The sequence below is a fragment of the Rattus rattus genome, chromosome 14 (genome assembly GCF_011064425.1).
Source record: "Rattus rattus isolate New Zealand chromosome 14, Rrattus_CSIRO_v1, whole genome shotgun sequence".
In the NCBI taxonomy this organism is placed as follows: domain Eukaryota; kingdom Metazoa; phylum Chordata; class Mammalia; order Rodentia; family Muridae; genus Rattus; species Rattus rattus.
Window position 1 is genome coordinate 39,253,304 of NC_046167.1, and position 13,707 is coordinate 39,267,010.

Genomic DNA, 13,707 nt, shown 5'->3' on the forward strand with positions numbered 1-13,707 from the left:
CTTTTCATCCTAGGGCTTACTTCTTTCAATGTAGTCATATTTCCTCTTCATAAAATCCTGTTGCCTGCCATGCCCTATATCTAGCTTGCAGACAACAAAAATTGCCTACCCTCAGGCCATGTTTCTGACATTGGTCTAGCCTTGAAGCACGTGACAGGGATTAGACTTCTAAAGGACAATTATACCAGGTATGAGAGAGACAAAGGCCACCAACAGTTGGTGAACTTGCTGTTCATTTAGTTGCAATGCTCACACTTTGGAACAGGAGGTTTTCATGCCAATTGTTTACACTTTTTTTTTTCTAGGTGATATGGAATCACAACAGTTCTAGATCATCATGGCTATAAACTTTCTCTCAAGACAGTTTTTCATGAACAATTCTGACAGTTCAGCCAACTTTGGTATAGTGGAGAGCTTTGAGTTCATCCAGGCTTTATCATGTAAAACTATGTAAAACTTTTACTATGTAAAACTAGTCTAGTAGGATGCCTTGAGTTTACTTTCATAGTTTAATTTCTTAGTTATTTGGAAGGGAAGGCAGAGGCAAGGGAAGCTATTGGCCAGCTTGTTCATCTATCACTTTTAAGTTGGTTTCTAACTAACTCTTACCAGTGCACTATTTCATTTAAGTAGTACTGTTTCCCTATTACTTAAGTGACATGGAAATGAATGAAGAAGAAAATACCTTAGTGAATATATAAGCAAATATGAATTGTTGGACTTTTTTTCTCCATATTCTGAGAAACCTAAAACATTGATTGTTTGAAAAAAAATTAAATTATACCATCTTGATAGGTAGGTAGTATAATCCACAGGTATTCACAACCTCTAATCCTGAGGTTATAATACCTCAGTGGTTGATATTAAGCAAAGGCCGTTGGTGAATAAACTAAGAGAATAAGAAAATGCAAACTTTGCTCCCACTGACAGGGCATGCCATTAATTTCTCTGGGGCACTCTTCCTTCCCTGTAATATGATAATACCCTCCCCTTCCTGCCCACAGGCCCAGTGGGCCCAAGTATACTCCGCTTGTCTGCATGTCCTCTCTCAGCTCGGGCTTCCTTAAGGTCTAGCACTTTATGGATTAAAGAGATAAAGAAACATGATAACAGTTTGATATCACTCCTTCTCCTCTCCTGACATAAACATAAATCAGGGGTGGGCTATATGTAGTAGATGAGGTAGGGAATAAAGTAAGAGGGAAGAGGCTAGGAACCTGCTCACAGAATAACTGAAGGTGTGCATTTCCAAAACCTGACTCTGTCTTCAAGAAGAAGGGTGCAGGTAGGGCAGGATGGCCAAGGCTAGGCTATCAGATAGATTTACAGTCTTTCTGCAGACCAAGAACATGCTGACTTACAAATGTAAAAACCATATATTAGTTACTGCAGGTCATAGCGTCTTGAAATGCCACTTAGCATATTCCCAGGAGCACAAGCCTGTTTGATCTTGACTGGCTTCCAAAGTCAGGGAAGAAAACATCATCAGCCATGAGCTGTCACTTGTTTTAGCTCCACAGAGTTCTAATAATTCTGCTGCAATAGGCAAGGCCCAGTTGTTAGAAGACAGGGGATTTGGGGGGAAATAAATATTATATAATATCTTACATTATAATCTACAAGACATGTGGCCTGTGCCACTCTCTAAACATGTGTGTATGTCAGCTATAGAAGTATCAGTATAGTAGCAACATGAGCAAAAAAATTACAGATTAGGGAGGCAATGGCAGAAGAACCTAACTTTTTTCTGATGGCTAAACTCCAATTTGCCTCTACCCTCTTATCTATAAGTATTATTCCATCTCTGTCTGGGTGGCCTCCATTGCTATTTCGAGAAGAGGGCTTCTATCTGGATGTACAAAAATGATCTAAGAACAAAGAGTCTTTGACAACAAAAGCAGCTTTCTGCAACGAGGTATGAACAAATTGGCAGCTTTGACCTGAGTGTGAATGTAATCACCCCTGCTTGACCTAATGCAGCCCACACACAACTGCAGAGCAATACTCACACGGACATTATTCTTCTTTAATTTTATTGTTCTCCATGAGAACTATGCCTTTGCTTCCATTTTTACAAGCAAGGAACTCAAGGTTCCAGAAAATTTACAAAGCCTATCTACACAGTTCTCAGGACATTTTAGAGAAGGCAGAAGATGTTCCTGAAGATGCTTTTTTAGGTCTGGCCTTTGCAGAGATGTCACAACAAGGCCCAAGGGAATAAAAATGACAACATTCTTATGCCTTGATTTCAACTCTCAAGTGCAGAGTCCTTGGCACTGGTTGTCTTGACCTAGAGAACACGAGCAGTGTGGCTGAATTTCAGAACCATTTTGATACCTCTTTCTCTGTTCATGGTAAAACCTCTGAAATACGCATTTCAAGTGGTTGGTCTACAGGACAGGGTAGGCTCTACTATATATGTTGGGGTGTGGCCTGGGTGACTCTGGTTTGAAATGAGTTGCTCCAAGGGCCTTTGGCTTGGCCTGCCAGTAAGAAGGTTCAAGTTCCATTAACTAATGAGTGCTTCTTTCCCACCAGGAGAGTGGATGGTAGAAATACTCCAGATGCTATCTTCAATGTTCAGCAGCAAGAATTCCAACTGAGTCAGAATGAAACTTTATTTCATTATGCTTCTAGGTCTGGGAATGATGCCAGCGAACCGTTTTCCTTGACAGGTCTCTCATCACTTACAGCTCAAAGGCAAAGAAAAGTGAGCTCCCAAAGTGCCAGCCTACAGCCCTCCCTGTCAGATTGCAGTACCTTTCCAGAGCAGCTGAGCAAGGGGATGAGCAAGAGATAGGGCTTCACCTTATCTCTGAAGCCCGGCACTGATGAAAATTCCCTGTGCTCCATGGCAAAGTCTTGACCAAGGCATTAGAGTAGAAAAAAGAGGACAGGGGTTAAAAATCTACTTCAGCTATTAGCCAGTTCTGATTTCAGCTGCAGCTGGCATGGTTCTACACTAAGAAGGGATCCAAGGCTCTAGCTAGGTACGCTGAAAAAGATGGCTAGAATCACTGGAACACAGGTGCAGAACATTCAGAAAATTCGACACCTATTTTGCATATACATCATGAGGTCTAAACTTGCCCTTACCCACGTAAAGATGCTGATGAAGATATATCAAGTCACTTGCGAAAGTTGGCTAATGATCGAGGCATAACCTGAGGCCTCAATTATACATTTGTGCTGTAAGAACTGGTCTAGGCATGGATTCTGGACTCTTTCAGATTGCTCAAGACAAAGCAGCAAATAAGCTGACTTCAGACACTGTAGTAATCCTGAGATTAGTGTTGTAACACTAATCTTATGTGTGTAATAGACAGCTGTGTCTCAGTGCCTCTGCACTCACTTACGTCCCAAGCCACTTTCTTCCATTATTTTAGCCCTTCGCTTGGTCGAATAGCAGCAGAGATGCAAAGTGACTCATTCTGCAGTTAGGGTCAACCCTAAAGTTTTCTTTACCTAGCCTTCCAGTGCTGCCTCAGGGAAGAAAGTCCAGTCAAGCCATAGTGATAAAGAAGTCATAAGGAACACATACAATTCATTTCAACAAATACCTGTTAATGTTGAAGCACACTAGACATGGAGAATCTCCACAGAGATTCTGTGCTACATGCAAGAGATGGAGACTTTTGGATCAGAATGGTTCCCTGAGCTTCAGATATTGCACTATATGAATTCTGTCCTTTTTTGTATAACTGTGAATGATGCTCCTTATTTCAGGGAGGTGGGAGAGGACAGAACTTAGAGTAAGCTCTATTCTTCCTGTCACCAGATTTGGCTGAAACCATCCATCTGGGACATTTTCAAGGGGTTTTGACTAGGTTAAGAAACCTTATAAGTATAATTTTACTTTAGTAGTAGAGAGTTTGACCACTCAAGGTTACTTTTACATTTAAAGTATCTTTTATAAGGAGATAGAGACCTAGGAAGTATCTGGTGTTGAAGGTTAGAATTTAAGACCAAGTCAATAAAGTCAATACTTTCCAGCTAAACAAACTGAGGAATTAAAAAAGATAATTGCAATTAAACTGCTCTTGGTCTTCATTTGTACTCACCTTTGTAAAGAATTATCTGTTTGCCATGGAGTTACCTTCTTGAGGATGGTTTGCATATAATTGAAATTAAATCCACATTCTATCCTGAATCAAGAAATGCTAGTGTTTGAATGTGTTTACCAAAGTTCCTGTATTAAAATCTTAATCCTTGGGGTTGGGGATTTAGCTCAGTGGTAGAGCGCCGCTTGCCTAGAAGTGCAAAGGCCCTGGGTTGGGGTCCCCAAAAAAAAAGAACCAAAAAAAAAAAAAAAAAAAAAAAAAAATCTTAATCCTCTAATTCAGGTGTTGATGCTATGTGGGTCTTGGGGAGGCAACTCAGGCTACGTATGGATATAAGTGGTAGGCAGAGTCTCTCTCTCTCTCTCTCTCTCTCTTTTTTTTTTTCTGGAGCTGGGAACCAAACCCAGGGCCTTGCGCTTCCTAGGCAAGCGCTCTACCACTGAGCTAAAGCCCCAACCTGATATAAGTGGTAGGAATGACTGGATAGAAGAAGGTAGAATAGACCACACATGTTCTCTTATGTGATGGATTTTCATCCTGCTTAGCATTGCAAGCTTCCTCACGGTACTGGTCTTTTCTCTTTCATTTTTTTTTATTAATGCATTTCTATTGTGGATGTTAGTGTATAAAGCAGAAATGGAGATGCTTGATGGTTGTGGGAGAGGAGGATCCATCTGCCCCATGAGCTCTACAATAAGCAAGCAAGCATGCATCAGCTCTCCCTAAAACTCTGTGGAATATGTTTTGAAAACAATTTTATCAAATGATTTCCAAGACTATTCTTCTATGGGGCCTTGGTTGCTTCATCAAGGTGTGTGTGTGTGTGTGTGTGTGTGTGTGTGTGTGTGTGTGTGTGTGTGTGATTTTTAAATTGGGCCCATTGCTTTTACTCATGGATCTTCAGAAAGCTTCAGAGCTCAAACATAGGACAAGCCTAGCCCCAGGCTTCCTGCTCCATTCTTACAATTGCTCTGGTCACCGCAAGGCATTCCTGGGATACACTAGCTGGCTATGGACAACACTGGGACCTTGAAGCTTCTTCCCAGCAGCCCAGTAAAACTCAATATTTTCATCTACAAAACAGGCATTAAAAATAACCCAGGCTGGGAATGGTGGCATACACCAGTAATTCCAATACCCAGAAGTCAAAGGAAGATGGATCTCTGAGAGCTCTAGGCCAGCCCTGGTTCACAGAGAAAGTGAGACTGTATCTGTTCCCCCGACACTTCAAAGTTCAGGTAAGCCCCTGGAGTGAGATTACTAAGAGTGAGATTTTGCTAAATGGACATATATCAAACTCCTTGTTACTTTGTCTGTTTATTCCCCTATGTTACTGTGACTCTCAGTTCTCATCAGAGAAGTTTCTTTATGCAATGGACAACAGTTAGTGAGGAAATTCACAGCTGATTTAAGTCATGTGCCTATCTGTCAGTGGAACACTAATCTACAAATAGCACATTTCTACATCTGAAACCCTCCCCAACTAATGATCAAGGACATTGAAGAAGAAGGAACAAAAAGACTGTAAAAGCCAGAGATCAGAGAAGAGCAGAGTGAAGCAATCTCTTGTAGACATGCCAGGACACCATGGCCTGTACTTCTGGCCTCACAGCAGCCCTGGCAGCCTGCACAGAACCTAAACAAGAGCAACCCATTCTACCATGGTTGGGGAGAGGCTTATGAGCCCCAATCCTGTACTGATGAGCTATAGACAGTTGAGGGCATTTAGGGTCAGAGAGTCAGTTTTTTTAAGGATGCAGCCCCTAGTAAGTCAACCATGCTGCACACTCATGAGTATGTGTACAGCACAAGCTGGATTCAGTGGATTATTACAAAATACAAAGAGGATACAAAGTTGGGAGAGATTAAAGAGGTCATGGGTGGATCTGGGAGAAGTGAGAGGGAGAAGTTGGGGGCAAATATGATGAAAATACATTGTATGAAATTCTCAAAGAATTAATAAAATATACTAAAATAGGGATAGTGTGGGGATCCCATTGTTCTTCCATTTCTGAAGGACATAATTGTACTGGGCACATAGTGACAATCAAAGGCATGTTGTGATCAATTTTATTACAATTGATGGGAAAAGTGAAGAATTGTTCAAAATCTCAATACTTAATTTCAGGAATGAGATTTAACATAGCCATATCCTTTTACATTTCTACTGTGAAACTTTGTGCTCTGCAAAATATTAACTAAATGTATCACATTTTTATCTATTCCTTTATCTTTCCAATACTCTATAGTTTATGAAGGGCAGGAAGAAGCAATGGAGAGCAGCATCCTCCTTCAAGGGTGAACAGAGTAGTCACCAGACACAGTCTCCACCCTAACACAGAAGGGACAGGTGCAGCACCAATCCCACAACTCTGCTTTGTCAACAACTCTCCGAGCTCAGGAGACAGAAGACCATTGCACCCATTGGATCCAGGGCCTCATGCACACTAGGCAGGTCCTCTACCACTGAGCTTGCAGCTCTAGCCTCAAGACATTTAATTTCAGCTGTGACTGACTGTATTGAGAACCTCATTCAGAAGTCAGCCTCACTGCTAACACTGGTGGGGTTGACGGAGATGGAGATGTAGTAATAGTTAGTGCTCACACCGGAAAAAGAAAAATGTTGATGAGGACTTTACGTATAAAAATCCTTTGCTATTCCCCAGGACAGGCATCTCCTTCTCCCCAGAAATAACTTGTTATCAAAGTGTGAGAAAAATTATGCAAAATATATTTTCTTGGGGGCAGGTAGGAGGCTATAGCTTTCTGAAAGAGTTCCAGGATCCAAAAATAGTTTGTGAGCTACACTTTTAGAATTTCTCGAAACAGTTTTTACTTCTTCCATAAAAGGCTGCTTTCTTCTCGTTCTTGCCAACAGGTGCCAGCACTCCCCCACCCATGTAAAGTGATACTACTGGGATAGAGCAGGGGGAAAGGTGGAGGAGAATTACCCTACTGTTCCTACACTGATCCACGAGAAACAAGCCTTCCTCAAACCTGTTCCTGCACTGAAGTAGGCACCAGAGGAAGAAGCTTCAGGGTGAGTTAACTCACACAGAAATGCACCTCTAATCACATGGGAGACTCAATGCATCTGACCATATGCAGCCTCAGGATCCGAGGCCATCCTGTATGCCTAGAGAGGATGTCAGCTAAGAAACATGTCATTGTTCTGCGTGATGGCCAGATCCTCAGTACACTGTCAGCCACAGTCAGGAAATCCTCGCTGACCCTGTTTCTCCAATGAACATGGCAGAAGATCTGTTCAATCCAGTGCCCTCTCCCAAGTCTCAGACAAGCAGAGCCTTCCTGGTTCCTTTGTATCTTTATCAGTCTATCACAGATTCCCACTTTGGACCCAGCAATTTTTAATTTTTACCTCCATGTAAAGAGTCACAACACTCTTCAAGCAAAAGGACATTATTTTAAAGGTTCTAATCAATGCATTCCCATGTACCACTATTGCAAATGATTTTCTTAATAAATGCATTGATAATGCTTTATCCATAAAAGATTCTAAAGGTGCTACAGCACTTTGCTGACATAAGATTGGAAATCACATTCTTATAAAAAGCAACAGTCACGAAGCATCAAACATCAGAGATAGAAACTCAAGTTCAGCCCTGCTCTCTGCATCCAAGCAGAAGACAACCCTTCTCTCTCACATTTGCCAAGATCATAGCTCCTGTGGAATTCTGCACTGTGCCCAGGCTTCCTCCTGACATGTGTATTTTTAAGTTTGCGGCTAGGAGGTCTCCAAGGGCAGTGACCTTTCCTCTCCCTGTGCTGATCGTCACTGCTCATTCACAGTACTCTTCTCCTGCCTGTCTGTGACTACTGAACATGGCAAATTTTAGTATCAGAAAATTAAATCCCAAGGAGCAGTGCAATAGCACAAAGCATTCCAGCTCTGGTACAGAGCCAGTGCTTAAGTGTAACTTTGCAAACCCCCTGGGTTTCCAAGGTTGGAGAGATGTAACACAGAGCCCTTTCACACATGCTGTCTGGCTGCTAAAATCTTCCTGCCCGCATCTCAACTCATCTCTGAAATTGATTTGAAAAAGCACATTTCAGTTTGGACATTGGTTCCTGAAAAAGGGCAAGGACATGACCTAGCCCGGTTGCACATTTCTGGAATTGAGAACAGCAGTACATGGAGAAGAGGTGCTTCCTTCTATGGCCAGGGTTCTGAAGAGTGACAGATCATTCTAATAACATCTCTCTTCTCAATGCAAATGTCAGCTATACAACCTGGCAGCTTCAAGCCCTGTACCCATGCTGTGCCTTCCTTTTTATCACTCCACAGGGTTAATTCTTACTAATGTGGTTTTAAACACATTTTCTTTGAAATGCATCAATACCCAGGCAGACAGGACACAACTCCACTCCTCACACTAATCCTAACTAGATTGCCAACATCCGAATATAATTTACAATCAACTACAAATCTGACTAGAATCAGACAAAGCAAGAAGCCTTTTGAAATAGTCTCCCATATCATGGGAACCTTTGCATGGGTGCCTTCCATGTGTTCCTTCCAATTCGGCTTTCTCGGCAGACAATAGAACAAAGCTACATTCTATCTCAGCCTGCTAATACCAGTGCACAGATGTGTAAGACAAAGATTTACTCACCAAGCTTCCGTAAGTCCATCGTCTCCAACGACATATACTGCTTCTAAGCTGCTGCCACAAATATGACTTAGAGTCGTGCCCCAGCAGGACAGTGTGCTGGAAGACCAGATGGCTCCCCAGTAAGCTTGTTCAAGAAACAGGTTTCCAGTTGAGCCATGTGAACAGAGACCCGCTGCACACCTTCGAATGGAATACGCTCCAAGTCCAGAAGAATAAGCATGTAGCTTTGCTTATGTTTATGGAGCTGAAGCCCAGGGGTGCTCCGATTGGCAGGAGTTGTGGAAAGATCAGCCAATCAAAGGGAGCTTCCATTTCAGGGAAACTCCTGCTCATTTATTTAGCATCTTCAGAGATCATCGGCTTTTCTGGGAAGAGCTTTTCTCTGATCTGATAGTATCGCAGGGAAAGAGATTACTTGCAATTTAATTTCTCACAGTTGCTGTCAGGACACAAATAGCTCCCTCTCTTAGTTCTCGTTGATACCTCTACTTTCTCCTATGAAGGACTGCAGAAAGCGAGGGAAAGAAGAGGAACAAGAAGGAGAGAGGGAGAGTTCACATTCATCAGCCTCCACCTTGGTAGGAAGGAGGGTGGGGGGAGTGCCAGGGCTCAATAATTACTGATTCTGTTGCCATGGAAACAGACTGGCTGCAGCGAGTTGGATTCGTGTAGAACATCTGCTGCCAGACCCATAATCAACTACAATCTCATCTCTGCCCCCCTCTACTTTTATTTGATTGTAATGCACACTTCCACCTTCTCTCCACTACAGTTTCTAGACACAAATGCTACGTAAACGCTTGCTTTGTAAAATACAGCATGTGCTTAAGGGATGCTCACACACCCAGAAACACACAGAGATGGGGGAGAGGAGCATTCATCCTAGCAGAGGTCCCACGAGAGGATCCACACTCTGATTCCAACTAAGGATGCAGATGAACCTAAACAGCCTGCACTCCTAATTCAAATCCATAGAAACTTCTGACCTAGCAGATGGGTGGGTACCTTTAAATCATTACACAATAGCCCTGGAAAACCCCAAAGAAAAGTTTGCACTGGTGTCTCTCACAAAGCATTTTCTTGGTTTCTAGCAAGCCTTTACATATTGAAATGGCCAAATCAGGAGGATTTTGCAAACACAGAGTCTTTAGTTAAGCTCTTTCCTGCATTAGAATTTCATCAAAGCACCTCAGACATGAGAGAAATCCCTTAGTTTTCTCAGCACATTTTCATCTCTCCCACCTCTTCCCCTCCTGCTTGCTTTAAATTCTCCTGGTTGCATGCAGGGCATGATCAGAATTAATGTCGGACACTGTATGTGCTGCTGTCTGTCTCCTTAGCAGCAGGGGCCACCACTGAGCAACGAATGGCTGCATGAATGGCACTATCAGATTCCTTAGGGAGGGGAATCCAAGACATCCATCTCTCACATACATGCCTACATATAGAGAAAATGATAAACATGAAAAAAGCTAAGCTCTGACATACATGTTTACATATATAAAACATGACATCGTGAAAAAACAAGCTAAGGTCTAAGCGGATCTGCTGTCACTATCAGTGTCACCATCTCCTCAAGGCAAACTGTTCCACAAAGGTCTTTGCAAGTATGGTGTCTTTGTGGGAATTACACGAAGCATGCTTTTGACAGGGCTGAGATTGAGAAGGCTCATTGGCTCTGGCTCTGGCAGCAAGGTGACTTACATGCTTAGTACAACATCCTCTATTCCTAAAGAACAGCAGTTCTGAGCTCCCTTTATTCTTAAAGTGAGTGACTATGGGCTCAAATCCCACACCTTCCACTCCATGCTGTTACGTTCTGCCCTATGATCACATTAGATTTGCTCCTTGAAGACTATAGACCCTGATGTTCTACTTTGTCTCTTTATGTCACTGTGAATTTGGGAAGGAATCCTCACTGAGAAGATCCACAACCTGCAATTTTCTCCACTGTTTTCAAATTTCTGGGCCTCTGGACAGTACAGCTTTTCTTGTAATCAGCCTTCCTGATTCTGATAGTCTAAGGCCACTGGCCCACTCTTACCCTCTCACCTTGTTGAAAACATCCAAGTATCCAGTTTGTTTTATGCAGAAACATGCCATTCCACCCAGATCCTCCATCAAACAAAATTAAGTATTTTTCAGCAGCTGTTCATTGTGTCAAGAATTTAAGCTAGTGACACAACTAAGTGACACAGAGCCTCTGCCCTCATCTCGCAGCCTTGAGTACAGACAACTAACATAATAAAGTGTACCTGTGGGTGTGCAGGAGAGATCTGAGCTATATGTGCAGTGAGCACAGAAAGTGGGTCTGACCTATTGAGGTCAGGAAGCATATCTTAGAAGCAGTGCGATCTGAGCCAGTATACAGAGCACCAAAGAATCAAAGCTAATGAACTGATATAAGGAACACACCCACACAGGGCTTGTGCTGGGAGCTTGGCATCTGGGAAAGTTGGAGGAATGCACAGGAGACTAGATGCAGTGAGGGTGGGGAGGATGGTATGAGGTGAGGCAAATGGAGTCTTAGACACCAGGTGGAAGGTTGGGTTTTATTCTGTAAACATTAATAGTTATGGTACTCCATTAAATGACATCTTACTCACCAAAGTATCAACTTTGTAGATTTCTCAGTTAAGTTCAATGTATTCCAACAGAATATCAATATGATTGAAATCTATTCCAGGATATTCTTAATTTGTTGGCTTGGTCGGATAAGCAGGACTAAGCTTAACAGTCACTCTGGGAAACGTCTTAAGCGTTTCACCTTGATTAACAAGGTGTAGTCCTTACTGAAAGCCTGAGAAATAGCACTATCCTTATTATGTAGATAGATGAACTGAGGTCTAAAACCATTAAATAATTTGACCACAGTTCCAAAAACATTAAGAGGTAGAGCTGTTATTTGAACTAAAGGACTCTGGTTTCAGTTTTTCCAGGTGTGCTTCATGTCAACCATCTGTATGAAAGTCCTTATTAAAATGCAGATTTTGGGTTTCACTGTCTCTTCTAAACCAGGTTCTCAAGAACTCTAGAGGATTCTTAGAAACTCAACTTGATGATTACTACAGACATGCTTGCACAGAGAAACTGATGAGCCTCTGATTAATTTTCAGTGTATATTATGCAAAAGGGCATTATTTTTGAAAATTGATGTATGTGTCTCACTATTTCAGGCCATCTCCAAAGACCCACTCTTAAAAAAAAAATAAGGTCAACTTTATCTTAGAGAGTGCAAATTCCTATTGCATCATAAGTCATAAAGTTAGCTGAGGTGAGTATCCAGCATCCTAGGGTGTTCAGGAGCTGCTCTGGTGAACAGGCTCATGAAGAAGCATGGGAGGCCTCTTTAGATTTCAGGGGGCCGTGGACAGTACAGCTTTTCTAGGAATCAGCTTTGCTGATTGCTCTACTCTAAGGACACTGACCTACTCTTAGCCTCCTACCTTGTTGAAAACATGCAAACATCCACTTTTAATGCAGAAACACATTAACCCTAAAGGTAGAGCAGTCAGTTACATCTTCACCCTAAAACTAAGTCAAAATGCAAAGTTAGGCAGCTACTATTTCTAAAAAGCTTCAGCTGCATTCACTTGCCCTTATTTGTGTATTCAATGCTAGCAAGGTGAGCATGCTTACAAACTTACCTACTCATGGATCTAGTTTAGAGAACAGTCAGTTTCACTGATATTTCCAAAGAGGCCCTTCCTAAGACACAGTCCCCTAGGGCACATCCATGACTTCCTGTGGAGTCCTGTCCTGTAGTACTGCTCCGTAGAGCACAGGTTGGTTGCTCTTTTAAGGCACTTTGCTCTTCATCTTCCTCACTAAGTTGTGGGATGAGAAGGGCACACACAAACTTTTAGAACTGCCACTACACATCAGAATTGGAGTGCCTGGGTATCGTCATCAGTAGGAAGATGTCTCTTTCCACTGGAGCCACACACTGAGCCTGTGCTCTTTGCTCTACTCTAGGTCAGCATTGCCAGATCCCTAGTCCTGCATCTTCTCAGGCATCGATTCTAAGTCTGATTTCTTTCCCAACCATGACATATATACTGCATCAAATCTGACAATATTTTAATATTTTAATATTTTTTGTAATGCTTTTAAACTTTACAAACTAAAAAAGTTCTGTTGGGAGACAAACTGTTCTTTCTTTTTCCCTCAAAACTACTGCAATTGCTAAAGAATGCTTTCTAAAGTAATATTCAAATTTACAAAAAGCCTGGTACATGTTACAATACACATTAAAAGATGAAAAATGATAATTCTTTCCATCACAAAGAAGTAACAGTAATAATAGTCAGCCCATCTGTTTTCAAACTCTCTGTCCCAAACATGTTGCTTCTCTTCCTTCAGTGTCTACTTCATCAAGACACATGTGAATCACTACAATGAATGTGACAGTGATGACCTCACAGTTCAAAATACAGCTCTGCTGCATGGCTCTTTCTTTGAGTGGCTAGTTCCCTCTACACAGTCTTGAGGAAAAGTTGAGCTCTAATGAAATTCCAAACAAATAATGTACATTTCAATAAGTTCATTTTCACCCACATATTTGTCTTCTTAAGACACCCCATTTTACACGCATATACATTGCACACACGTACGCATGCATGCACACACACACACACTTCACTTCTAAAACAGAACCAAGCTGACTCAAGCCTAGGCTAAACCATGTTTATAAAGATATGTGGGCAGGATGTTAATTGCCCAAATAGTTATCACTGGCTTGTTTCACTTAGTTATCTCATTCCACAGACATGGGTAATACAGTTGGCCAGTCATTGGGGTTGAGTAGTACAATCATCTTTGATTATATATTTTAAATACAGAACATACATGCAAATTGTTAAGTAAACACATCAGAATAACTTTTTACCTCGAGGGAACAAGATTAGTAACTGCCCAGAGAATTATTCCACACATGGATAGCTACCTGGCTTTTCAATTACATGGAAAGACAATCATAAATAAAACATATACAACCTAATACTCTGTCACCA

General features: G+C 41.7%; 1 protein-coding gene across 4 annotated transcripts in view; it reads right to left on the reverse strand.

The window, feature by feature from the left end:
- Positions 1 to 13,707, reverse strand: part of Elmo1 (engulfment and cell motility 1) — a 529,323-nt gene that overhangs the window by 120,174 nt on the left and 395,442 nt on the right. Inside the window, exon 1 of one of the 4 annotated variants that reach the window (XM_032885163.1) lies at positions 8,696 to 9,134. The exons of the other annotated variants lie outside the window; for them this stretch is intronic. The gene's annotated coding sequence lies outside the window, so the exon portion shown is untranslated. Of the gene's footprint in view, positions 1 to 8,695; positions 9,135 to 13,707 lie in introns of those variants that run through there. 4 annotated transcript variants of the gene reach the window in all.